The following is a 25,104-nucleotide window of genomic DNA, read 5'->3' as shown; positions in this document are numbered from 1 at the left end:
GTAGGTATATGTGTGTGTTTGCATGCATGTGTGTATGTTTGTATGCATACGTGTGTGTGTATAGTTGTGTATACGTGTGCATGTGTGTATGTGTACGTGCACATGTGTGTATGTGTGCATGTGTATGTATGTGAAAGCATGTAGATGTATGCACATGTGTGTATATAAATATATACATATATATATGTATAGCGATAACTATATTTCAATATAATCTGTTTCCTTGTATTTTACTTTTATTGCATTTAACACCATGATTCTGAGCAGGAGTCCCTGGGCTAAGAAGCCCTGGATTAGATTCTCTCTAACATCTCTTGTCCTGAATCTCTGAGAGCGAGTGAAGACCTACTGTGCACGCAGCCTCCGCAAATGTGGGGTGTCTGCAAGGAGCTTCCCCCCTAGTTCTCCTTCCTCTGTCTCCCTCTCCCGCCCAGTCCCAGCTCAGGCACACAGTCGGCACTCAATCGATGCTGGCTGGCAGCAGGAAGAAGCTATGCTCATCAGACATCTTCCCCTCCCACCACCTGTCTTCCCTGAGGCCCCGGCACACACTCACGCGCTGCCTGCTGCCTCAGCTCTTCCCTTCCGAGTAGAGGTCTGTGAAGTCTGGCCCCACAGCCCTGCTTTGCTCATTAACAAGCCCACTCTGGCCTAGCCGGCGTGCCCTCTTCTCTGGGGTTCCTCTGCCTTTGTTCTCTCCCTACCTGGGGGAGGAGGGAAGAGGGAGGGTCTGGAGCAGCAGGATTTAATTTCACATAACTGAAGGCTTTCTGTTTCTGGACTCAGGCCCAGGGGCCCTAGGGTAACAAGGCAGGTTTTTTTTTTTACTGTGTTTTTTAATAAATTGAATAACCCAGTAGCACATGGCATTTTCAAGTCTAGTCTGGGATTGAAAATTAAGCTCTCCCCTTTCAAAAAGGTGTTGGTAATCAGAATCCTGGAGCTTAAAGGACAATTACAGCCTAAAAGAATTGGGCTGGCCCTGGGTAGTGGGAGCATCCATTTAGCAGAGGGCTGACTCGGAGCCACCTGTCCGTCACTCTCAGCCAGACATATCGGTGGCAGCTCACGCTTATGACAATACTTTAACATCTGTTAAATGAGCCAAGTACATTATCTCAACAGCCCTGAGAAGTAGACTGTTATCCTCATTTTACAGATGAGGAAACTGAGGTTCAGCCAGGTTAAGTGACTTGCCAAAAACAATAAGAAACCCTCTAGGCCAACCTCCTTATTTTCCAGGTGAGGAACATGAGGTCCAGAGAGATTAACACACTTACCCCAGGGGTCACAAAGACAAGAAGGAGCAGAGGCGAGATCTGAACCGAGATCCGACTTCAAGTCCAGCCATATTGCCAACGCACCACGCTGGATCCCTTCAGGGGGAAAAGCAACCTTCCCAGCACAGCTGCCCGTGGCCACATCTTCTCTCCAGCAGAATGAAAGCTGCCTGAGGGCAAGCACTCAGGCACAATGCCCCCCCTCCACAGGGTGGGTATTCAGTGTTTGTGGAATCAACTGAAGAGCTGACTATAAATTCTTAATATTTTATTTCATCTTTGCATATACAACTGTCTACCAAGTAAGTGCTTAATTAATCTATTAAGCATTCATTAAGAGTCTACTATGTCCTACACCCTGTATCAGGCCCACAGAGACCTAAAACAAAAGCCAAAAGCCCTTCTATGAAGGGCTGTGAACTGAGTTTCCCCATCACCCCTTTACTGGGCACCAAAAGTGGGGTACAGGAGCTAGGACTGAGCACGGACTCGGAGGTGTGGATTCCGATTTCTCTCACTACACAACGACGGTTAAGTCCCTTCCCAGTGTCCTCCTCTACAGAAGGAGGAGGGTGGACCAGATGACCTCTAGTGGCCCTATGAATGGGGGTACTACATTTTCTACCCGCCCCGGCCAAGATACTCACATCCCTAGGGTGGAGCCTATGGAGAGGTAGCTGTCACTGCCCCAGACAAAATGAGATACTTGAAAAGTGCTCAGCACAGTGCCTGACACACAGCAAATACTTAACAAATGCTTGTTCCTTCTACCCTACAGGAGAGGAGAGGAGAGAGAGGGACTTTTCTAGGAAGCCTATAAACTACCAGACCAAAGCTTGAGATTTCAGAAAATGAAGGGTACCAAAAACACCAGACAGAGGGAGGAAAAAAGCTCTTTCCCACCTCGAGGGCTGTGCCTCCTGCCTGCACCCCCTCCCCGCGCCCCCTCCCCCCACACCAGCTGGCCCTGAGATTCAGAGCAGAAGGAGCAGCAGGCAGCAGGGCTGGTTTCGGAGAGCTTCCTGCAGGTCAAGCAGGAAGGGGGGTGGGTGGGCAGTGGGAATGGGGAGGAGGAGCAGGACCAGAGGAAGTCAGCTGGTCAGCAAAATCCACAGCTTCAAAGGCCCAACTCAGGCTTTCACAAGCATCTCCTGACCTCTGGGGCTCCAGCCTCTGTCATCCTCTGTCATTCCTGCCCTCCCACAGCTGAGCAAGCAGAGGCCATCCTTTCATACGGTAGCCCTCCCAGTCTACACACACAGACACACATACACACACACACACACACACACACACACACACACACACACACACACACACACACGTGTGTGTCTCACTTGGGCCCCTAGCCCCAAGGGCCTTCCTGCTCCTGGGTGAGCAGGGCCTAAGGTCATCTACCATGAGCCAGGCCAGGTCTCTCATCCCCCACGAGGGCACCCGCAGGAGCACACACACAGCCCTGAGACAGAGGCCAGCTTCACGAAGGACCCCAGGAGGCCCCACTCCTTTGAGCAGGGGACTGGTAACATCTCATATAATTCCCACCCCTTCTTATTCATCAGTCTAAGGGAAAGGCCGAGCCTCTGGTGGGCACTGACTGACTACCTTTCTGTCCGTGCTCAGAGCCCAGCACAGCACCTGGCACACGGAACGCACTCAGAAAGGCCAGCTGACCGACATCAACGAGTCCCCAAAGGGGGTGGGCACAAACACAAAAAACAAAGAGTGCTTTCTTTGCTTAGTGATGTGTTGGGGGGGTTTCTTCCCAGCTCAAGTCAGTGAGTTAAAGTCACTCCTATGCACCAGGCTAGAGACAAAAATGAAACAGGCCCTGCCCTCAGAGGGCTTGCATGCCCCCATTCATTCGCTGGGTCCCAGTAAGATTTTACTTCTTTTTACTGGCTGTTCTTGGTCAGCATTTCAAAAGGGAATTGAGGGGTACACCTAACTCTCCTCAGACACACCCTGCTTTAGGCTCCAGTCCACCTGGCTCCTCCAAACTCCTTCTCTCTGACAGTGAGAGGCCAAGAGTCAAACTGTCTTCTTTCTCCAGAAGAAGCAAGGTCTTTTCTAACTGCGTTGGATTGAGCAGGGGCTACAGGGAGGCCCCAAAGTGCGCCTCTAACAATGCAGAGCTCACCTGCTCTGTAGCTGAGACAGCTGCCCGAGGCACAGAAAGGTTCCATGCCCCCAAAGTCGAGCAGCCAGCTGGAGCCAAAGGCCAGCACTCTGTCCACATACCACTAAGCAGCCTGGCTACAGCAGCCCCCAGCCCTGCAACCCCTAAGTCTCCCCCCTACCCAATAAAGGCTGCTCTCTCCTCCCCACATTCTACGACCCAAAATTTCACTCTGGTTCAGGCGGAAAAGTATGACAGTAATGCTGACCTTGGAGTCTACATAGCCCAAGGTCAAACCCTAGCTCTGCCCTCACCCACTTGACAAGGCCTCAGGCTCCTCAAGGGTCAAATAAGGAGACTCAGTGACCTCGGAGTTCTCATTCTGTGACCCTTAATTTTCTCATCTGTAAAAAGAGAGCATTGGTCTAAAGGACGTCTGAGGTCCTGGGCCCAAGACCGGGCACTGTCCCTCCCAGCCCTGCAGCCGTCAGGAATGCCAATGCAACTTCATAACATTTACTCAAGACCCAAAGAGGGCAGTCCTATCAACTTGCCCCCCTCCCAGATTAGCTGAGTGCCTTCTTGGAATCCACAGTCAGCTCTCTGCCATTTGTATTTTTCCTAAGGAACAAAAGCAAAAAGTCTCCTGTCCCACCTCCGGCCATCTCTGGGGCATCAGCCTTCTCTCCATTAACATCAGGCACAGATAGACGGCTGACATCTAGACACACACATATAGGTATATAGTTGCATATACACACAGAAGAAAGTGTTCTTTACATGAGATGCATATATGAGAAAGTATCCTATGTGAGAGCTACACATACATATGAGAAAGCTTTGCCAATGACAGAAAGGAACACACGTACAAATACACCTCAAAGTGGAAAACAGTAGCTATTTGGGGCACCCAAGGAAGAAGGAAGGGTAGAGACACAGAGGAGCCAAGGTCACACAGCAAATCAGCAGAGCAAACCACACACTCCCTTATCTCTCTCCTCTCTCTCCCTCCCTTCTCTCTCTCTCCCTCCCTCTCTCCTTCCCTCTCTCTCCCTCCCTCCTTCCCTCTCCTTTTCTCTCTCCTCTCTCTCCTTCCCTCTCTCTCTCCCTCCCTCTCTCTTCCCCCCTTTTCTCTCCCTCTCTTTCCCTTTCTCTCTCCCTCCCTCTCTCCTTCTTTCTCTCTCTCCCTCCCTCTCCCTCTCTTTTTCTCTCCCTCTCTCTCTCCCTCTCTCCCTCTTTCTCTCTCTCTCCCTCCCTCTCTCTCCCTCCCTCTCCTTTTCTCTCTTCTCTCTCCCTCCCTCTCTCTTTCCCTTTCTCTCTCCCTCCCTCTCTCCTTCTTTCTCTCTCTCCCTCCCTCTCTCTCCTTCTTTCTCTCTCTCTCCCTCCCTTGCTCTCCTTCTTTCTCTCTCTCCCTCCCTCACTCTCTTTCCCCCTCTCTCTCTCCCTCTCTTCCCAGGGCACAGCTCCAGCAGGGCTGGCAGTTCAATGGTGACAGGAGGGCCCCATCAGCAGGAAGAGCTCAGGTGCCATGTGAAACGGAGCTTTTTCCTCTTATAGACTTGTCGGGGGCTATTTATAGACTAACCAAGCTCTGCTCCAACAGGGGACAGAAATGCAAAATCAGTTTCCTGCTGAAACACACACACACAGAGCAGCCTCTGCCACCCAATCTCATCCCCTCTGGTCTATTTAAAGTTCTCCTCCACAACAGACACTTCCCAGCCCACCCCGAGTGGGTAGGGGAGAACCAGAGGACAACCAGAAGAGGAGCTCCCCGCCCCCGGTCCATGCAGATAGGCCCAGCCCCAGAAGGACATCTGGGAAAGTGCCCCAAGACCCACAGACCTGGTCTCTACTACTGGGCACCGTGCAGCCTTGGGCAAGTTACTTCCTCCTCTCTGAGTCTCAGTGTCCTCCTTTGTAAAAGGGTCCTACAATGTGGGAGTTTGTTTTGTCTACACATACTTGTAACAAGGGTATATTTTTCCCCACAATGGGAGGGGAGATGAAAGAGAAAGAAAATAAATTCTTATTAATTAGGGAAAAACTTTTTTTTTTAAAAAAGAAGGGGCTGGATACAGTCTCTTCCAGCTCTGACACCTTAATGAGTCTACAGGAAGACGGATCCCTGCCCACAAGGAGCCTACAGTCTAGTTGTAGCAATCAGGCATATATAAGCATATGAAATAAATCAGATAATGAGACACAGAAAAGCATACAATAAAAAGCTATGTGCAACTGGGCTTCCAAGGCAGAAAACCTTGGGCTACATAAGGAGACAGAAGAAACCTCAATTCAGCTGCCACCTCTGATATTTTGCTAAAGGTACAAATATATTTTAGGGCCCAGTGATCAAAGAAATAAATACAGTCAACATGAAATACTAACAAGCCCCCAAGGTAGCTGACAGAGTGTCCTCATCTGCAAAGGGAGGATGACGGCCTCCTTCTCCTCCTCTTCCTCCTCCTCCCAGGATGAGGTGAGATAATATATACAAACCCCAAAGGGCCAGAGAATACATCAGCTATGCTTCTTCTTCCTCCTCCTCGTCCCCCCATAGAGTTCAGACAGAAACAGCCTTCTTGTAAGTGAAACACAGGGACACTCGAGGCTCACTGTAAGTAAACATCTTCCAGACGGGGACAGTAGAGAAGGAAAAGACAGGCAGGAGGACTTCCTGCTCCCAAGTCTATGACTTTGTTTCTTCTGCCCGGTCTGAGTATTTCCAGAGTTTTTCATTTCATGTAGTTTGGAGGCTAGGAGTATTTGTTATGGCAAAATTGATTAAAAACGCTTTCCAATTTTTATCCACCTTCCATCAAGGCGGCCATGGGCCACAGTGTTGTCTGTGATGATGCCCTAGGTTCCCCGGCATTTTATTTGGTGAAGATGCACAGCCAGGGAGTGGACCTCAGCTGAGGAAAGTAATGCCATGTGATTCTGCCATGCGATTCTGGGCACCTGAACACGTCTCTCTGGGTATTCGGTAAGGTTTAAATTTTTGTGACCTGCAGTGAAGCGACTCCTTATGTGACCTGCAATAATAACATTATTAATAAAAAGGCAGTGTGGCATCATAGACAGAGAGCTGGTGTTGGAGTCTGAAAGGCCTGGGTGCGAGCCCCACCTCTGACCTTCCCTGGCTGCTCACTGTCTGGCAAGCCATAGAAGCTATCTGAGCCCCAGCACCGTCACCTGTAATCACTACGGTCACCACATCCAGGGCGGCTGCGAGAAAAAGCGTTTTATAAAACGGAAATCTTTACAGAAACATCAGCCGCTATCGGTACTGGCTGGGCACTATGGCTGGAGCGGCCCCCTTCCCGCAGCCACGGACCTACAAGCCGTCACTCCTGTCGGCCCACTCCTTCCACCTCCCACGAGGGAAGCCAGGCTAGACCGGGGACCTGTGCAGGGCGCACAGCCTCGACCCTCCTCTCCTGCAAAGCCAGAGGGAAGAGATGCCACAGAAACAGCAGGCAGGAAAATACAGACAGAGCTTCCTATTCAGGGAAGGAGGCGCTGCTCCCTGACCTGCCTCACTGAGGGAGGGTCACCCTAGGGAAACGGCCCCACGAGCATCAGCCTCCTTCTTTGTAATGAGAGCCTGAGCAGGGCTGGGTAGTTCCCATAGTGCAAGGCCTAGAAGAAGGCAGACCTGCCCTCAGCCCAGGACATTGCCAAAAGTCACTGGGGTTTCATTTGTTTATTTATGTATTCACTTATTCATCTATTTTTAAAACTAAGTGTCTGATACGTTTGTCTTCTTCAAAATGTTTCTTTTCCCCTACAAACAGGCAGAAGTTTGGGCAGCTTCATTCTTTCAAACTTTTCTCAAGTGCTTTAGAGGCCAAACAGTACACCTGTTTTCAATGCAAAGAGTGCTGGGCCTGGAGTCACGAAGACCTGAGTTCAAATCCAGCCTCAGTCACTTACTAGCTGTGTGATCCTGGGCAAGTCACTTAATCTCAGTTTCCTCAACTAAAAAATAAGGATAATAACAGCGCCTCCCTCTTACGGTTGCGAGAAGGAAATGAAAGCACGTGGAACTCAACAAATGCTTGCTTCCTTCCTTCCTTCCCTCCCTCCCTTTCTGGGCCTTCATCCGTAACATGAGGGGCAGGACTCAATAGTCTCTAAGGGTTCTCCCATGTTCTCCCAGCGTGGACATTTTCCACTGTCCTCTCAGGCTCCACACCTAGCCCTCTTTCCACCACAGGACGACACTACTACTATCTCCCATCTTAATTTCCACTTTCTCGGTGAAGTCTGATTCTTGATGATCCATCCATTCCAGGTGTGTCCAGAGGAGGCCCTACACACAGTGACAATTCAGGGCTCAGTGATCAGATCAATCATACATGGTCAAAAGTCAATTCCTGCAAGCACCCAAGGGGAAACAGAGAGCCATCCACTGAGGAACCTGACAAGGCTGAACCATCTCAATCACCTCTTGGAGGCCACTAATGCCCATTCTGGGGCCTTCGCCGGGGACGTGGCTCAGCAGAGAACAGGAACAGGTCAAAAGTTCCAAAGCCATCCGCGTTCCCTGGGGCCCAAGGGCCCAACTCCTGCCTCCGACTGAAGGCTGCCTCTTCATTAGGCTAATTAAGGAGGAGGTCAGATGTAACCAAGCCAGCTGCCATGGGCAGAGTGGCACGGGCGCGATGTCGACGGTGTCACTGTTCCTGTGGTGGTCGGCCAGCACTCCAGTTCAACCAGAGGATAGACAACAGAAAACTCTGCTCGCAAGGGGAGTGGGCTGGGTCCGAGCCAAGTGGCACCTCCACTGCCAGGCAGAGCAGCCCTGGGAGCTCCTACATGTACACGTGTACATATGCATGCACACACGTGCAAATAGATGCATATATGTACCTATATGCATGCACATATACACATGCACAATTGAGAAAGTGCTTGCAAATGTGTGTTTTGTGTGACTGCGGTCTCCTGCCAGGTTCCCTGGCCGTTTTATCAGTCTCATAAAATTTGGGGGAAAAAACAGTCCATTGCTGCCCCCCACCAGAAGCATCAGATATACAAACCAAAGCACCCCGGACATTGGATGACCATCCTGTACATACATGCTAAGGCCATTGGATGACCATCCTGTACATACATGCTAAGAAACAAAGCCTCAAATCCTGGCCCCTCCCCACCAACTCTCATTCCACAGAGAAGGAAAAACAAAGGCAGGATTCCTTCTCAGAAAACCAGCTCCCCAGTCAGCTGACATCACATTGTCTTTTCTCTCTAGTGACATCTTGTCATTCAACACCTAGAAGTGAAAGACGTCAGAGCCGGAAGAGACTTTGGAGGCCTTTAATCAATCCCCCTCCTCTTGTAGTTGGAGAAACTGAGACCCAGAGAAGAGGTAACTTGCCCAAATTCACGTATGTAATGTGTTAGGGGTGGGAGGAAGATTCAGATAACATAGTGTGGTGGAGGGGAAAGAGTGCCACATCTGGAGCTGAAAGGCCTAGCTTCCAATCCCAATTAGTCATTTGTTCCCATGTGACCCTGGGGAAGTCACCTCCCCCTGACTCTGCTCCTCACTTTCCATTTGAAAAAGGAAGGGGTTTGTGCTAGATGCCCTCTGAGGTCCTCAACACCTCTAAATCTAAATCTCTCCTCTCTGACTCCAAATCCAGTATTCTTTCTACCACATCATGATTGCATCTTGTGTTTCACCTTTTTAAGAAAACTCCAGAGTAACTGCAGGCCATTCTCCCTACTTCCTGACCACCCGAGGTTCATCTGTCTACTCCAAATATTTTGGCCTTCCAAGATTCATTAAGAAGAGGTATTAGACGGAATGACAATTCAGGGCTCAGGGATTAGGATAATCATACACAGTCAACAGTCAATACCAACAAGCCTCCGAGAAGGCCACCATGCTAGAGAAAGAAAGAGAAAACAGTGGTTAGAGGAAAACCAACACCCTATTGGTCAGACCAAAGGATCTGAGGTTATACATTCAAAAAGGAGTTTCCAAGGGAAAAAAAAAGCCATGGAGCCATCCCACACCTTCAGTCAGTTCAGTGACAAAAACAAGCACCTCACTCCTCCCCCTGGCTTCCAATCTTCTAGATCAGAGCTGGGTAATCAAAACTGTCTTAGAATCAGGGAATTTTCAGAGTATTTTTGCATGCACAATCTTATCAGGTACTCACTAGCCCAGGGAAAGGAGAAAGGTTTTATCCAGTCCCTCTCATCTGCCCTTGGGCAAGAAAATAAAAATATGTAAAGGAAGAAAGCAGCTCAGTGGTAGAGCTCTGCCTTTTACAAAGTGCTGCCCTCACAGTGGACACTTCTAAGGGTTCTCTCCATTTTACAAAAGAAGAAATTGAGGCTCAGAGTGAAATCACTGTCCCAAGGTCTCACAACTAGTAAATGTCAGAGTCATGACCCAACCCAGTAAATCCAATGCCCAGCCCAGGTGTGCTTCCCACCAGCTCTGAGTTGGGACAGAGTTCCTTTTGACCCAGAACACCTAGTAGGAAAATCTCTTTTCGGGAGCCTCCGACAGCCTCTGAGACTTCAAGCCTCTTTCCTGGAATCCCTAAGCCACGGGATGAAATGAGAGTTCCATGAGGTCCAATTACCCAGGAGAAAAGCTGCCTGAGTGGACAAAGGGGTATCAGGTTTCCCCTGAGTGAGGGAAAGGGGAGGAGGTAAGGGGGCAAGGAGGAACAGCTGCAGGCAGGTCCCAACCCCCAGCCTGTCTGATAAGCTGCTAACTGGTTCCCTTCCCACAGGCCCGGCTGACCAAAGGCCTGGATCCTGCGCTGAGCCCCTCCTTCCCCACCCAAGGGGAGGCAGGACGTAGCAGCAATTACCTCCCACGAGGAAGGGGCTCAGGACAATTAATTAGCCCAGGTCTTGGGAGAGTGCTTTGAAGCTCCAGAGGTAATACTAAGTGGTAGCATTATTATTAGAGCAAGAAGAGGTAAACACAGGTGGTCCTTGGAAAGGAGACTCACACACACCACACACACACACACACACACACACACACACACACACACACACACAAAGACACCACAAACACACAGAAGGGGGAGGGGGCAGTCCTATAGCTCCCCTCCCCACTCTGCACGATCCCCACAGGGGACCCAAAGAGATCATCTCTGGAAAGCACTCAGCACACACTTAATCAATGCTCGTTCCCTTCCCCTTCCTTCCCCTACTGTGCAGGGGTCATTCTAAGGCAGAAGACAGGCAGGGGCTCAAGGTGCTGTCCCCACTTTGAGAATCTCCTCCCCTCCCTCTCTTTCCCCTACAAGGCTCAGACACCAGGTGTTTCAGCAGCTCAAGGACTGACTTACCTCCCACCTCCCACCCAATCTGGGCTGGAATAAAAATAACTGTTCTTATGCTTGCCTGAGATGAGTAATACACCCATTGGGAAGCAAACTGAAGCCACTGAAAGCCCCTGGTGAGGAGGCCTTGACTCCGGAGTCCTGCCCACACTACAGAGGGCTCTTTCATGCCCTGCTCCCAACCCCCCTCTCAAAGAAGGAGGAAGCCAGAGCCAGCCCTCCCCAAGGCCTGAGAAGTCAGGGTGCCTCCAGCCCCTGAGGTTCCCTTCAGGGTGCGCGCGCGCGCACACACACACACACACACACACACACACACACACACACAGGCTCTCAGACATTGTCTCAGGGGCAGAGACTGCAGGGATGGGGTCCCCACCTTCCAGACTCTGGCTCTGTCAAGACTTAGGGGGCTTTCTACAGGCTCTGGCCAGGCCCCTGGACCTCAGGGCAATGCTGAAGAGAGAGATCTGCCCACCTGACCAGCCTTTGGGGGCAACGGGGTTCAAGCAGGTTCCTTGACTCCCTCCATTCACAGAGAACAGTCCCCACTTAGAGCCCTGGCGTCCAAGAGGCCCCCAGCACTTCCCCAGGCTCTCTAACTGTTGTGTCTAAGGATTTCCAACTCCTCCACCTCCCCACACACACACACACCACCACCACCACCCCCAAGAAAGAGAAAAATGTATTTTCCCCAGAGTTCTCAAAAATGGCACTCAGGGAATGCACCTTTGGCAGCCAAGTAAGTTTTTCCCCTCCGGATAGGGCCCACTAGAACACAGAGCACCCATGCAGGAGGCCAAGCTGAAGGAGGGGCCCTGGCAGCCTGCAAAGCATTCCCAAGCTCTACTGAGCTATGGACAAGCTAGCTGAGCTCCCTGAGGGCCACCCAAGAGATGCCCCAGCCCAGATTTTCAGGGGACCTCAGAACTCCTCTGGTCCCGAGGCATTGACCAGATGAAAACGTAACTGGGAAATATTTAACAAAAGAGATGAAAATACAACAGGACATAACTAATGTGAACCCATAGGCTACGTTAAGTCATGCAGCCCCAACGGGATCCAGACATCCAGCCTGATGGTCCCCCTAGTTCTATCTGAAATTGACTCCACTGCCCTGGTCCAGCTTCCTCACAATACAGTTGAGGAAACTGAGGCCTTGAAATAAACCACCTTGTAGCCTGGGGATTCTGCCCAAGTTACCCCACTGCCTTCTCATCCCCTCCATGTTTCATCAGCTGTCTAGGGGATGCCCAAGACGTGACTAAAAGAAAAGATGACAGAGCAAGCCCAGAGGTCCGAGTTCTGGTCTTGACATCACACAGACCTGGGTTCAGATTCCACCTCTGATGCTCACTACCTATGCGACCTGGGGGAAAAGTCACTGAACCCTCCTCCCCATGCCTCAGTTTCCTCTTCTATAAAATAGAAAAATACTGGAAGGAGTGGCCTCTGAGGTCCCTTAACTCTCGGTTATTTATAGTGGGGGTAGGGCTGGGAGGGAGAGTCTGGACTCAATGGCCCCTGAGGACCCTTGGGTTCTAGAGCTAAGGTCCCACCTCTGACACTTTCTAGCTGGGCAACCTTGAGAAAGTCATAGCAGCTCAGGCTGTCCATATCTGTGAAATGGGAGTCACACAGCCTTGTCTAGTGCCAACCTCACCCAGTTACTGTGACACCCAGGAGCACGGCTTTAGAGCCACAGAGGGTCTCAGAGTCCATTAGGTCCAACCCCTGCATTTTACAGAAGACGAAACTGAGGCACAGTGTATGTGGGGGGGGGGTGTTACAGTGAAGCAGACCTCTGGCTGAGCCAGTTAGTAACAGCTCACTTTGTAGAGTGCTTTGATGTTCGTCAAACACTTTCCAAGCCTATGTAAGCATTAATAATACACAATAGCTCACATTTATAGAACACCTTAAATTACTCCAAGAACCCATAAAAATGTCAGTTAACCAAAGAAAAAGGCCTCACTTATCCAAAACACTCAAAGGTTAGTCTACGTTGTCTCATTTGAACCTCACAACCACCCTGGGGTTGCTGTGCTACCATTATGCCAACTTTACAGGCAGGGAAACTGAGGTTCAGATCAGTCGGGCACCCTCCACAGGGTCACCTGGCCAGTGAGGAAACAAGGCCAAGAACTACTGCTATCAGAATGACCTCTTCTGCCCTGTGGCCAGGAGAGGAAGCAGAGAGCAGAGGGTCAGAGCGGGAAGGACGAGGCTGCCCAGGCCTTCTGCCCACCACGTGCTCCTCACGGGGGGCACCTGGGGGCACACACACTGTGGGTTCTTCTCCCCAACGTCCCTCCCTTCTCTCCTTGACTCACAGGGAGGCTGTGGGAGCCAGCAAACGCACCACAGTAAAGATATCACCACGCCGGATCATGGAGTCATCAATCTAGAACTGGTCAAAACCTCAGAGGCCAGGAGAGGCGGCAGGGTACTAGACATGAGTCAGAAAGAGTTGGGTTCAAATCCTTCCTCACTCACTTCCTAGCTGTGGGAGCCAGGGCAAGTCATTTGGTATCTCCAGGCCTCAGTTTTCTCATCTGTTAAATGAGGGGGATTGGACTCGATGGGCTATGACAACCCTCTAGTCCTAAATCTATAGCCTAGTCCAACCTCAGAATTATACAAAGTCAGAGCAGTGACTGGCCCAGGGTCACATGAGTAACAAGGAAAGAGGTTAAGATTCAGATCCCAGGCCTCTGTCTAAATCCAGCCCTCGTCACTGAACCAGACTTCCTCCCGTCTAATTGTTGGGTATTCCGCGGACTCTAGTCAGGGCGAGTGTGCCCAGGGTCCTCTCGAAGTTCATCCCAGGGAGCGGCCCGAGCGCCGCTAGCCTCTCCCCGGGGGATGCCCCTTCACCTCGGCACCAAGCCCCTTCGCTCCTCCCAGTGGCTGGTGTTGGTGACGCTCCTGGCCGCCATGTTCCCCCAGCGATTCAGAGCATAAAAGAAACGGCCTTTGGAGAGACACTCAAAGTCGAGCAGGCACTATCACAGAGCGGAAACAAGCAGAAGGACCCTAATGATGTCATGACACCACCACCTCCTAACACCGAAACCTGAATGGCATCCGCCCCCCCCCCACCCAGGCCTGCTGCACTCACCAGGATCCTCCTGGAGGGGGCCCTAGGGGAGGCTACGCCATTCTACACTGCTGGTCTTATTAATTAACTAATTTGTTTGGGTTTTTTTTTTCTGTGAAAAGGAGAGTTCAATGATATCCATAGGGAAATCACAGTGATGTAAATGCAATAAAACTTAAACTTTGTAAAAGTCCAGATAGTCGGGGGTTAACTAGCTGTAAACAACAGAGGCGAGGTCCATGTAAAGAGATGTTCAGTGACTGTTTACTCAAATCCGGTGACACGACCACTGTTCCTTTCTCCCAGTCAGCTTTTCAAAGAGTATATACTAATAACAGCAGCTGGCCTTTATAAACAACCCCACAAGGGAGGTGCTAGTATACTCAACCCTGCATTTTACAGATGAGGAAAATGAGGCAAACGGGGCAAAGTGACTTGCCCGGGGTCACATGGCTAGTAAGTGTCTGAGGCCGCATTTGAACTCAGGTCTCCTAACTCTAGGCCCTTTGCTCTATCCACTGTGCACCTAGCTGCCCTGAAGATAATGATAACTAGTATTTATATCGTGCCATAAGGTTTGCAGAGAGCTTTATATTCCATTCTCTCATCTGCTCATAGGCATGCCCAGAGGCTCACAGCAGGCAACAGGTCTGAGGCAATACTGGAACCCAGGTCTTCCTGACCCTGAGGACACCACTCAGTATCCAGGCTGCCACGATGATGACCGGCCCGGTCCCTCGCTTCAGGAGGGGATGAGCATGTTTCTTTAGCCCTCCAGGAGGGCCTGACCAGGGCCCAGGCCCAGCACCTCCTTCCAGCGGGATGTGGATGGAGTGTCTGCGCCTCGAACAAACACAGGAAGGGGTCAGACCGACCCCCAACACCTGCCCCGGGGAGTTACTTCGGGCCTCCACAGCTGGTTCCCCATTCTCCAGCCCCGCCCCTCATCACACAGAGGAGAGAAGGGGGGGGGGGCCGGGGGGGGCGCCAGAGCACTGAAGGGGTGGGGAACTGGTTTCCCTGCCCTCCCATACAGCCTTCCAGGAAGATCTTAGTTGGAATCCTGTCTCAGACATCATAATTATAGCAACTAAAATTTTATAGTGCCTACTACGTGTCACACGCCATGCTAAGCGCTTGACAAATATCACCTCATCTCATCCTCACAATGACCCTAGGAGGTAGGTGCCATTATGACCCACCATTTTACAGATGAGGAAACGGAGGGCAAATACAGGTTAAATGACTCGCCCAAGATCACAGAGCTAGAAAGTATCTGGGAGTGGATTTGAACTCGGTCTTCCAGACTCCAGGCCCGATGCTCTCTCTTGCCTCTAATTCCTAGCTGTGTAACCCTAAGCAATCACTTCACCTCTGCCTCCATTTTCTCATCTGTAAAATGGTGGGTCATAATGGCACCTACCTCCCAGGGTTGCTGTGAGGGGCAGGTGAGATAATACTGTAAAGTGCTCTGCAAACTGTAAGAACCACATAAATGTTACTCCTTATTATTACTATCACTTTTACCGTGCAGCCCACGTGGCCTAATCGCTATTCCTTACCACAGCACCCCATCACCCACCGCCACACTTTTGCACAAGACGTGCCCCCCACATATAGAATGTGCTGAGTCCTCCCAAATCACATGCCTATCTCAATCCTCCCGGGCCCCTCCCACTATATTTTGTATTTGTTTATTATAAACATACAATTTCCAATTCCTCCCCCACCCCAAAATGTAAGCCCCCTGAGGGTGAGGCCAATTTCAGGAATTCTGTATTCTGTCTCCTCCCTACACCTTGCATTGCCTAGCACATTGGGAAAAAATGCAGAAACGGAAAAGGAAAAAAAAACACACACACAAAAAAATCAAAAGTAAGCGTTTATATGTACTTATAATGACCAAACTCGGCCCAGAAGAAGAGCTATGAGAAAACACCTCCCATCTCTCTTTCTAGAGGTGGAGGGCTATAGGTATGGAACACTGCCTGTCCTGTCAGACTCTTCTGATATATGGCTTTAGTTCTGTGATCCACTTTTACACACACACACACACACACGCTCTTTTTGAGTCTGATATGAAAGGTTGCTGGGGGGTAGATTAACTGCGAAATGAAGATGCAAAGGAGAAGTCGACAAAAACATTTAATAAGACTTTCATGAAACTGAATTAGAAGGCACCATCGATGCCTCTATTTTTGAGAAGAGGGAGCTGAGGGTCAGCCGCAGGCACTGCTTACCCAATGCTCCCAGGCAGAGACAATTCAAACCCAAGCTCTCTGCCTCTGACTCTGGTGAAGGGCCAGCAATCTACTGTCCTCAGTGGCAGCCCCAGCGGAAGCTGTGCTGGGACTGAAAACCGCCCTCCATCATCCTGAGGGGCACCTGACCCAGAACAAAAGGGCCAAAAACCAACCCCAGAGCCAGGTCCTCGGGAAGAGCAGGGTCATTCCTACTGACCAGCCACCACGCCTCCCGGCGCTGTACTGAATCCTCCCTGAACTGGCGAGGAACATGCGCCCTGTGCCATCTGACCCACGGCTTTTTCCAAACACACTCAGAAAATACAGAACGAGATATTCTGAGGTATTCTTCAGACCAGAAAAAAAAAAACAGCCCACTGAAGAAAATAGCTCCCACCTGAGAGCACCATGAGCTTTCACAGGAAGGCTGTGCCAAATTGCACCTGAGACCTCTCCCAATCCCACCAGCCCCAGGTTGGCCCATCCCAGGATTTGCACAATTTTCATGAGGAATGGATCTCAGAGCTCACTGGACTTGGCAGCTGAGGGGACCAAGTTCAAATCCCACCTCAGACGCTTACTCACTAGCTAGGAGACCCTAGCTCATGACCTCTCTGACCCTCAGTTTTCTCAGATGTGAAATGGGGATAAGAGGAAGGGACCTATAAGGCCAGTAAAGTCCAACTCCCTCATTTTACAGATAAGGAAACTGAGGCATAAGGAGTAGAAGTCACTCACCGAGGGTCAAAAAGGCAGCAGGATTCGAACCAGAGCCCTCAAATTCCAAACCCCTCATTCTCAGCACTCACTCCAAGCTGCTTGGAAAGAGGTAAATTGAGGACAAATAAACAGAAAGTGATGTCACCCAGCAGGTGGCCAACATATGAAATACATTAGACTCGCAGCAAGTCTCCTCCCATCCCCCCCCAATTCTCATTTGACAAAAGGAGGCCATGGAGGCCCAGAGCGGGGGAAGTCCAGATCTGCGGGCTCTCAAGTCAGTCCATCCTACCAGCTCGAGGAACAGTTTCTGGCTCTATGACCGTGGCCATACAGGCGGGTAGGGCCAGAGCAGCCAAGCTAACATCTCTGGGCTTCCCTGGGGCCCCGTTCACTCTCCAGCCAGTGTCCGGCCTCACATCAGCTGGAGGGAAAGTTCTCAAGTTAGTCCCCTCTGATGGGTTTATGAGAGGCTAGGGAGGAGGGCAGGAGAGGGCCAGAAAGTGAAGCTGGACTCTGAACGGTCAATGAGGCCTTGCAGCTAAACTTTTTCCCATTCCTGGAGGGGGGAAAGGATCAGGCAGGAAAGGGAGGAGGGGCGGGTGCCTGGGGAAAGGAAAACACACACGAAACAAGAAAAATGCAATCTAAGCCAGAAAATGTCAGCCTTGGCTTTCCAAGAGAGGGAAATGATTCAACAGGGACAAAGGCCCTCAGGGCTTCTAGAAGAAAAGGGCAGAGACCAGGAACCCTGGGATGCAGAGGGGGGCGGCTGGCTACTCCAGCCAAGTCACTTCCGCCCTTCCCCTCGGGCCTGAGATTTCCGCATCTTTCAAAGGAAAGGACTGGACCAGATGGCCCCTTCCAGCTCTCAGTCTCAAAGTTGGAAAGAGCTCAGCGGCCCTGTAGGCCAGCACACCACCAGCCACCACCACCGCCACGCCCCAATGAGTGGTCACTCCAGTCTTTGCCTTAAGCCCAGGAACGAAGCAAATTCAAAAACAAGCATCCTTTTTTAAATTTTTTTTTAAAATTTGGAACCTAATGAACAGGAACTGCAACGATCTAAAATCTGACCAGTGGGGGTGGCCTAATTGTACTAATACTTAATATTACGATAATGATAGTACCCTTATACTAACTATAATCCCCCTGCGGCTGACTCGAGGGTCCGAGTCCAACTTCAGCCAAAGCGCTCCTTACTCTGAAACCAGCCTAGGGATGAGCCTCACTAACCCTGGCTAAGCTGGTGCTCAGACATGCAGGCAGAATCACAACTCCCTAGGCCTCAGTTTCCCCATCTGTAAGTGAGAGGGTTAGACCAGGTGGTCTATGAGGCGTCTTCTAGCTCTAGAACTAAGAGCCTACACTTCCACAATCCCTCACCCTCTACTCAAAGCCTTTCCAGCTGCCTGGCTCCTGCCAGGGTCTGGGCCCTGCTGGCACTGCCCCGCAGAGCTCAGGAGTCAGGTCCTGCAGGACACAGGGAGGCATCAGGCCAGGGTCTGGCCAGAAAAGGTGGGCACTATGGGTATTTTTCTTTGGTCCAAACTGGTGACTTGATTGATATGGGGAATTCCCCACCTCTACCAATACAGTCTAAGAGGATTTTCCGTCACCCAGGGGTTAAGTGACCCGCCCGGTCACAGAGGCAGGCCTGGACTCAAGTCTCCCTGGCTCAGAGGCCAGCTCCCTGTCCATCAGCTCACCCAGAACACCCAGCTCAGACCTCATCTATCACTTCCACTGCTCCAAACCTGCAGGGCTCCCTGTGAGCTATAAAATAAAACACCAACAACTCCGCCAGGCAAGTGAAAGCCAGCCCCGCTCTGGCCTGCCGGCCCTCCAGTCTCCTGCTGGCCCTCCCCCTCATCATCGCCCTCTTGCCTTCAGTTTCCCAGCTCCGCTCAGCGACCACCTTGTCCCTCCCCTCTCCCCCAGTCTGCTGACCCTCACCTGCACTCATCATCTCAGACCCCCAGGAGACGGGAAGCTACCAGAGGGGCTGTCTCGGCTCAGCGTTGGCACACGCAGCACAGTACCACTGGTGGGCCTCGTACTTAACCAAGGGGGTTGGGATGGAACTCACCAATCTCCCACCCGTAATAGCTTCCAGGAAGAGCAGACCGAGTATAGACAAACAGCAGAAAGACCAGCCCAGCCAGGAGACAGCCGGGAAGCCCAAGTTAGAAGTGAGAGACAGAGCCAACAAGAGAGGCCAGAGCTAACTGTACAGGGCCTTGAATGCCAAAGTTAATGAGTCGCAATCTCTCTGGGCCTCTGGACTAGAGGACCTCTAAGGTCCCCAGCGCTGGAAGATCCAAAGCTAAGATGCTAAGACTTAGAGCTTGGAGGCCAACACTGAGATGAAAGGATTCTGGATCACAGCTGAAGAGTCTGAGGCAGAATCTGAACCCAGGTCTTCCTGACTCCAAGTCCAGATGCTTCGGCATGCTTTTAAGATAGTGATGAAAAGAAAAAAAAGACTTTAAAAACAACAACTACTATACTTGCAGTATGTTATCGCAAGTTGTGAAATAAAAATGCATATTTACAGAGTACCACCTGTGTACCAGGTACTGGATTTGGAGGAGTAGGGGGGCCTGGGTTCAAATCCCAGCTTGAGCACTTACTCCCTGTGTGACCTTGGATAAGGCATTAAGTTGGACTCACTACTGAAATCTCCTGGACGAGCTGTCTCTCCCAGTCTCTGACTTTCTATCTGTATCTCCATTATTTTTTACACAGCATGCAGGTAACAGATGTTTTCATTCATTTGTTCATTCGCTCAATCTCTGGGCCTCAGTTTCTACATCTATGAATCAGGGAAGAGGGCCTCGAAGCTGTCTTGCTTCCCACCGGCTCTAGGTCACTAGCAGACCTGGGTGATATAAATGCCTAGGCCTGGGCTCTCGGGCCACTGGGGTTAGCCTATGGACAGATCCCCTTTAAATGCACTGAAGTAAAGTTGCAGGAGGGTCACAAAGGAAACCAATCATACTGAAATAAAGATGTCTTTTTTCCTGTCCAGGCTCACAAACCCTTGAAATCCACCTCCAAGGGGGAGCGAGGGGTAAGAGCCTCTGATTGGGGCCGAGGCCCTCCTCCTGTTGCAGTCCCAGGCAGCCTCACACTTGCTGTCTGTCCGTCACCCGGTTAGCCCTCGCCCCACGTGCTCTCGTGGGAGCCCGCTCCCCTGTGTGTCTCCAGTTACCACAGCTCAGAGGTAATTACCAGGCCTGCCCAACTGTTCCCTTTGCAGGGAGCTGCCTGCTCTGAAGTATACCTGGGGAGGCACCAGGGACGTGAGAGGAAACCAGGAAGAGCAGATTAGGGGAGAACACACACACACACACACACACACACACACACACACACGCAGAGTGATTGATGCCCCCCCTTATAGACCAGACAGGTCTCTGATTCCCAAGGCCTTGAGCCACACACAGCATCATTGGCCCAGGGCTGGAAGGGACCTCCGAGGCTGTCTAGTCCAACCCCTCCCCCATTTTAATGGGGAAACTGAGGCTCAGAGAGGGACCTCAGAGGGGCGCTTGATCAAGGTCACACAGGTAGACAGTGTCAAAGGCAGGATTTGAATCTGGGTCCTTAAAAGATGCTATTCAGTCTAAGCAGTGCCTTAATAAGAATGAGCCTGTTGGACAGAACACACCCAAGGATCGGTCATCCAGCCTTGGCTAACGCAGCCCACCCGAGCTCCAATCCCATCCTGGGAGCCCAGGCTCATAGAGCCCTCCCCTCTCTCAGCCACAGCGTCCTGGGAGGTAAATGAGAGAAGGGGCCTGCCAACCTTCAAGTGCCACATGATAAGAAATGACACCCCACCCCCTTCACGTCCTGCCCACAGACCTCAGAAGTAGAGGAGAAAGAGCAAATCCATTAGTGAAAAGAAAGAGGAAATCACCTGCCCACACTAAAACGAGGGAGGGAAGCCAGGGCCTTGTCTCTAAGAGACCCAGAACAGGCCAGCAGCCAGCACTGAGTCTAGAGACTGGGGCAGGAGGGGGGCCCAACTTCCTGCACGAGAAGGAGCCCCCGTGGGAGGGTGCTGCTGCCCCTGGTGTCCATCTTCTCGGCAAGGCCTGTTCTCCCAACACTCCCTCTCCTCCCACAAGGCCTCTGAGAAGCTCCATTAATGTTTGTGGGCCCCTCTCTCCAAAGCCCTCAATTGGAAGTATTATTATTAACAAGGTGAAAAAAAACCAGATTGAACCAAATAAATCCTAGTCATGTATAAACCCTACACCAGGAAATCAGAGCGCTCAGCACATTATGAGGCCTCCACCCATCCATTACCCTGGCCTGACAACCACATTACCATTTACATGGATTTATCAATAGTATTGATCCCCTGAACGTAAATAGCTAAATGGGAAGAGTCCAGCACACTAGGCATTCTTCTCCACAGGCCTCTGCAGACTGCCCAGCCCACCCCTTGCCCCCTAGGGAGCCCCCTCTCCCGGTGATTGGCTCACACTTGCCCAAGCAGTTAATTTCCACTGGGAAATATAACAGACTCAGAATAAAGGGAAACGGACAGCTTTTAGGATCAAGGGTACAGCCTAGGAGAAAGCAGCCGACCCTCTCAAACAGAAATGAGACTTTGCCTTCCCCAGCAGAGGTTCTAGGAAATGTCATCTCTCCCCACATCCCCATGTTTTTGCCCAAGCTGTCCCTCACCTCTGAATGAATGCCCTCTGCCTCTCCGAATCTTGTTTCCTTCCAAGTCATCCCCCAGCCAGAGTGAACCACTGCAAAATTCTTTTGTACATACATAGATGGGCACCTGTTACCTACCCACAGAATATAAGCTCCTTGAGGGCATTCCTCCAATTCACACTAGGTGGGTGACCTTGGACAAGTCAATTCCCCTTCCTGTGCCTCAGTTTCCTCATCTGTAAAATGAAAGGGTTTAACTAGATAGACTCTGAGGTCCCTTCCAGCTTTACTGCTTATTTTACTTTTAACTATAATCCCCCTTTCTACAAGAAGCCTTCCCCACCCCTCTTACCTCCAGAGCCTTCCCCTTATTAACTACTTATTTATCCCTCTGTAGTTTGCATGTGGCCTCCCCCCTTAGATTGTAAGCTCCTTGAGGGCAGGGAGTTTTGCCCTTTTTTTGTATTCACAGCGCTCAGTGTACCACCTAGCGCATAGTATCTGTTTTAAGAAATGTTTATTGAGAGGGGAGGGAGGGGGAGAAAATCTAGAACCCAAAATCTTATGGAAATGAATGCTCAAAATTAAAAATAAATTAATTAAAATTTTAAAAAAATATTTACTGACTGTGAGGTACTCTACCTACTCCACCCCAAATACAATAAGGACAAACAAATATGTCAATAATTCAATCAATACAAAAGCAGCTCTGTTTGGTGTGAATTACAATTACAAGCACCCCTCCGCATACCAGCTGGGAGGAAGTACAGAGTGGTCTAGAGATAGCAGGCTTGGAAGTCCGAGTAACCGGGTTTAAGATGCGCTTCAGAGTGACCACGAACGTGCCCCAAGGAAACTCTGTAGGACTTTTTTCCAGTCTAGTTGCAGAATAGCATAGGTGAGAGACTCCTAGGGCAAAGTTCTGCCAAACTAATAAAGTTACAGGCTTAACCAAAAACGAGGCATGCATGAATCTATTCTAACACTATTCAGATAGCTACCGACTTTACGGGCAGCCACAAGCCTGATGTTAATAGCGCTATTCCCCCCACCAGCAACTAACTCACAAAGTGGCTGCATCATCCTTCTGAAACACAGGTCACTTTCACTCTCGACAAACCACAGTCAAACTCCCCTGAGCGCCCTTCCTCCATCTCCTCTCCCCACCTGCACCCTCATAGGATGATTCTCTAGAGCTCTGTGGTCTTGCAAAAGAACAGAACGCTCAAATAACTCCCCCACCCCCAGCATCATAAAACTAGGGCCGGGGGGGGGTGAGAAAACAGGAAAAAGAAATAGCCATGGAGCAAAAAGCATAACCAATACCATCCCCCCCCAAAAAAGGCAAAATTAAAAATAATTCCAGCTCCACATACACTAGAAAGAGAGCGGCTTAAGCTCACAGGTACAGTGTTTTTGTTTTGATGGGGTTTTTTCAAATGGTAAGGCTCCAAAATGCAGCCGGAGTCTTCGCTAGCAGTTAGAAATGCTGCCCCCCCCCCCGCCTCCCCTCTGGGGCCAGGGGCCGTCCCCCCCAAGCATCCACAAAGGAAGATCAACAACACTGAATCTCAACTTCATAATTCTGTCACCAGGAGATACCAGGAGGGAAGGAAGGAGGAGTCAAGGCCAGCCGCCCAATGAGGCAGCACCAGACAGCCCTGCGGGGAGGCCAGGAACTCAGCCACAAACCACCACCATCACCACCTCCCCGCCCCCCCCCCCCCGAGCTAGGCCTCCCCAGGACCTGCCCCAAGAGAATCTGCTCTGGGTTAGGCTGGGTCCCAGCCACAAGACAGGGATTCCTGGGAGGGCCGGGGAAGAAGGGAGGGAGGGGGCGAGCCTTCCTGTCCCCCCCTCCGCTGAAAGCCCTCTGCGAGTGTCCCTTTGAGATTCCTGAGGAAGAGCCCCCTAGCACAGGCCCTGAGACAGGATATTCTGTCTGTCTCGGGGGAGGCGCACACACGCACAACAAACCACCCCCTCCCTCCGGCCCAGCGGCCAAGCCTGGGAGTCACTGCTCAGAGCTCTTCTAAGGGGTCTGGCACCGTTCCCTCCTCATGTGCAACTCGCACCCCCTCCCACGCCAGCGCGCACACACGCACACACACGCACAACCTCCCTCCCTCCCTCCCTCCCACCAGCAGCAGCACCAGCAGCAGCAGAAACACACTTCTCGGGCTCCGCAGGCCCCAAGGGTGCAGGAAGGAGAGGCCGAGGGCTCTCGCTGCGTGCCGTGCCTGCGTCTGCGTCTGCCTCTGCCTCTAGGGCACCGGCTGGACAAGTTCCACGGAGGGACCCGCACGGCTGGATGGGGGGCGCTGTGTGCACGCTGGCCCCCCCACCGGGCGCCCTGTCACCGCCCCCCGCCCACCCCGGCCTCCCGGGGCGCACCCCCGCCGCCCCCTCGCCCTCCCCGCCCCCAATCTCGGAGGCAGCACAAATCAGAGCGGCCACAGGGCGACCCCGGCTTCCGCCCCCTCCCCCTCCCCAGGGGCTGGAGTTCCCCTAAGTTTCAGCTCGCCGGCTCCCCCCACCCCCACCCTGGGGCCCCGGTCTAGACGCGGTTTTCCGACGGTGGCTGCGTGTTTGGGGAGGGGAGTGTTCAGAGACAGCCCAGCCCGGGCCGGGGGAGGGGGGCCGGGGTGGGGGGGAGGGGATTAACTCCTCGGGCCGGCTCAGCCGGGGAGGGGGGCTGGAAAGTGGGGGGGGTTTCTCCTCGCCCCAACTCCGTGGCCTTCGCCGCTCGTGGGACCCTCCCGCCAGCCCCGGAAACGAGCGCACAAAGGTCCGCGGCGCCGCCCCCGGGCTGGGGGAGGGCGCCCCTCCTCCCCCCCGCGGGGCCCCGGGGTGGGGGGCGGGCTTACCTTGCGGGGCCTCCTCCGGGGCTGGGCGCCCCCTCCCGCGGCGGGCTGCCTGGCGGGGGTCTCTGCAGCGGCGGCGCCGGGGGCTGCTCCCGCTCCGGCCCGGGGGGCACCTAAGACGCCGGCCCGGGGCCCCCTGTGCCCCCGAGGGCCCGCCGAGGGGCGCCCATGGGGGGCGCCGACGGGAGCTGAGGGGGGGTCCTGGCTGGGCGCAGCTGGGGCCCTCGGGGGGGCAGGGGCAGCGGGGCGGGCAGGGAGGCAGGGCCGCGGCTCCGCACGGACGGCTCGGCGCTCTCGCTCAGCCCCGCGGCGGCCGCAGCGCTTCTGGCAGCAGCGCGCGACCAGCTCCGGGCTCCTTCCCCCCAGACCTGCCCCCTTTGGGCTTCTTAAAGGGGCCGCGCCGCGGCGCGGCGCGCTCTCCCCTCCCCCTCCCCTCCCTCCTCCCTCCGCCGGGCCGCGCCTCCTCCCCCTCCCCCGCGAGGCTCCCTCTCCGCTCGCACACAGGCAGGCGGCGGAGTTTCTTTGGGCTGCGGAACCTCGCGGCCTCCCGCCCTCCTTCCCTCCTTCCCTCCTTCCTCGTTCTCCCTCTGACTGTGCCTGTGCCTCTCTTTGTGGCTGCCCCTCCCTCCTGCGCCCTGGCTCTCTCCAATCTCTCTCCCTCCCTCCTCTTCTTTCTCTCCCTTCTCTCTCTCTCTCTCTCTCTCTCTTCTTTCTCTCTCCCTCTCTCTCCCTCCCTCCCTCCCTCCTTTCCTCTGCCTCTCTGCAATTAAGGGGTCCCC

The 25,104-nt window shown here is 52.4% G+C and overlaps 1 protein-coding gene across 1 annotated transcript in view; it reads right to left on the bottom strand.

The window, feature by feature from the left end:
- Nucleotides 1–24,652, bottom strand: part of NCOR2 (nuclear receptor corepressor 2) — a 361,555-nt gene extending 336,903 nt beyond the window's left edge. Inside the window, 1 exon segment of the mRNA XM_078154258.1 lies at nucleotides 24,329–24,652. The gene's annotated coding sequence lies outside the window, so the exon portion shown is untranslated.
- Between the last annotated feature and the right edge of the window lie 452 nt (nucleotides 24,653–25,104).

Source organism: Phascolarctos cinereus, unplaced genomic scaffold (genome assembly GCF_003287225.1).
Source record: "Phascolarctos cinereus isolate Bilbo 61053 unplaced genomic scaffold, phaCin_HiC Scaffold_4;HRSCAF=312, whole genome shotgun sequence".
In the NCBI taxonomy this organism is placed as follows: domain Eukaryota; kingdom Metazoa; phylum Chordata; class Mammalia; order Diprotodontia; family Phascolarctidae; genus Phascolarctos; species Phascolarctos cinereus.
Note: the sequence above shows the minus strand (reverse complement) of the source record. Positions and strands in the feature narration are given on the sequence as shown.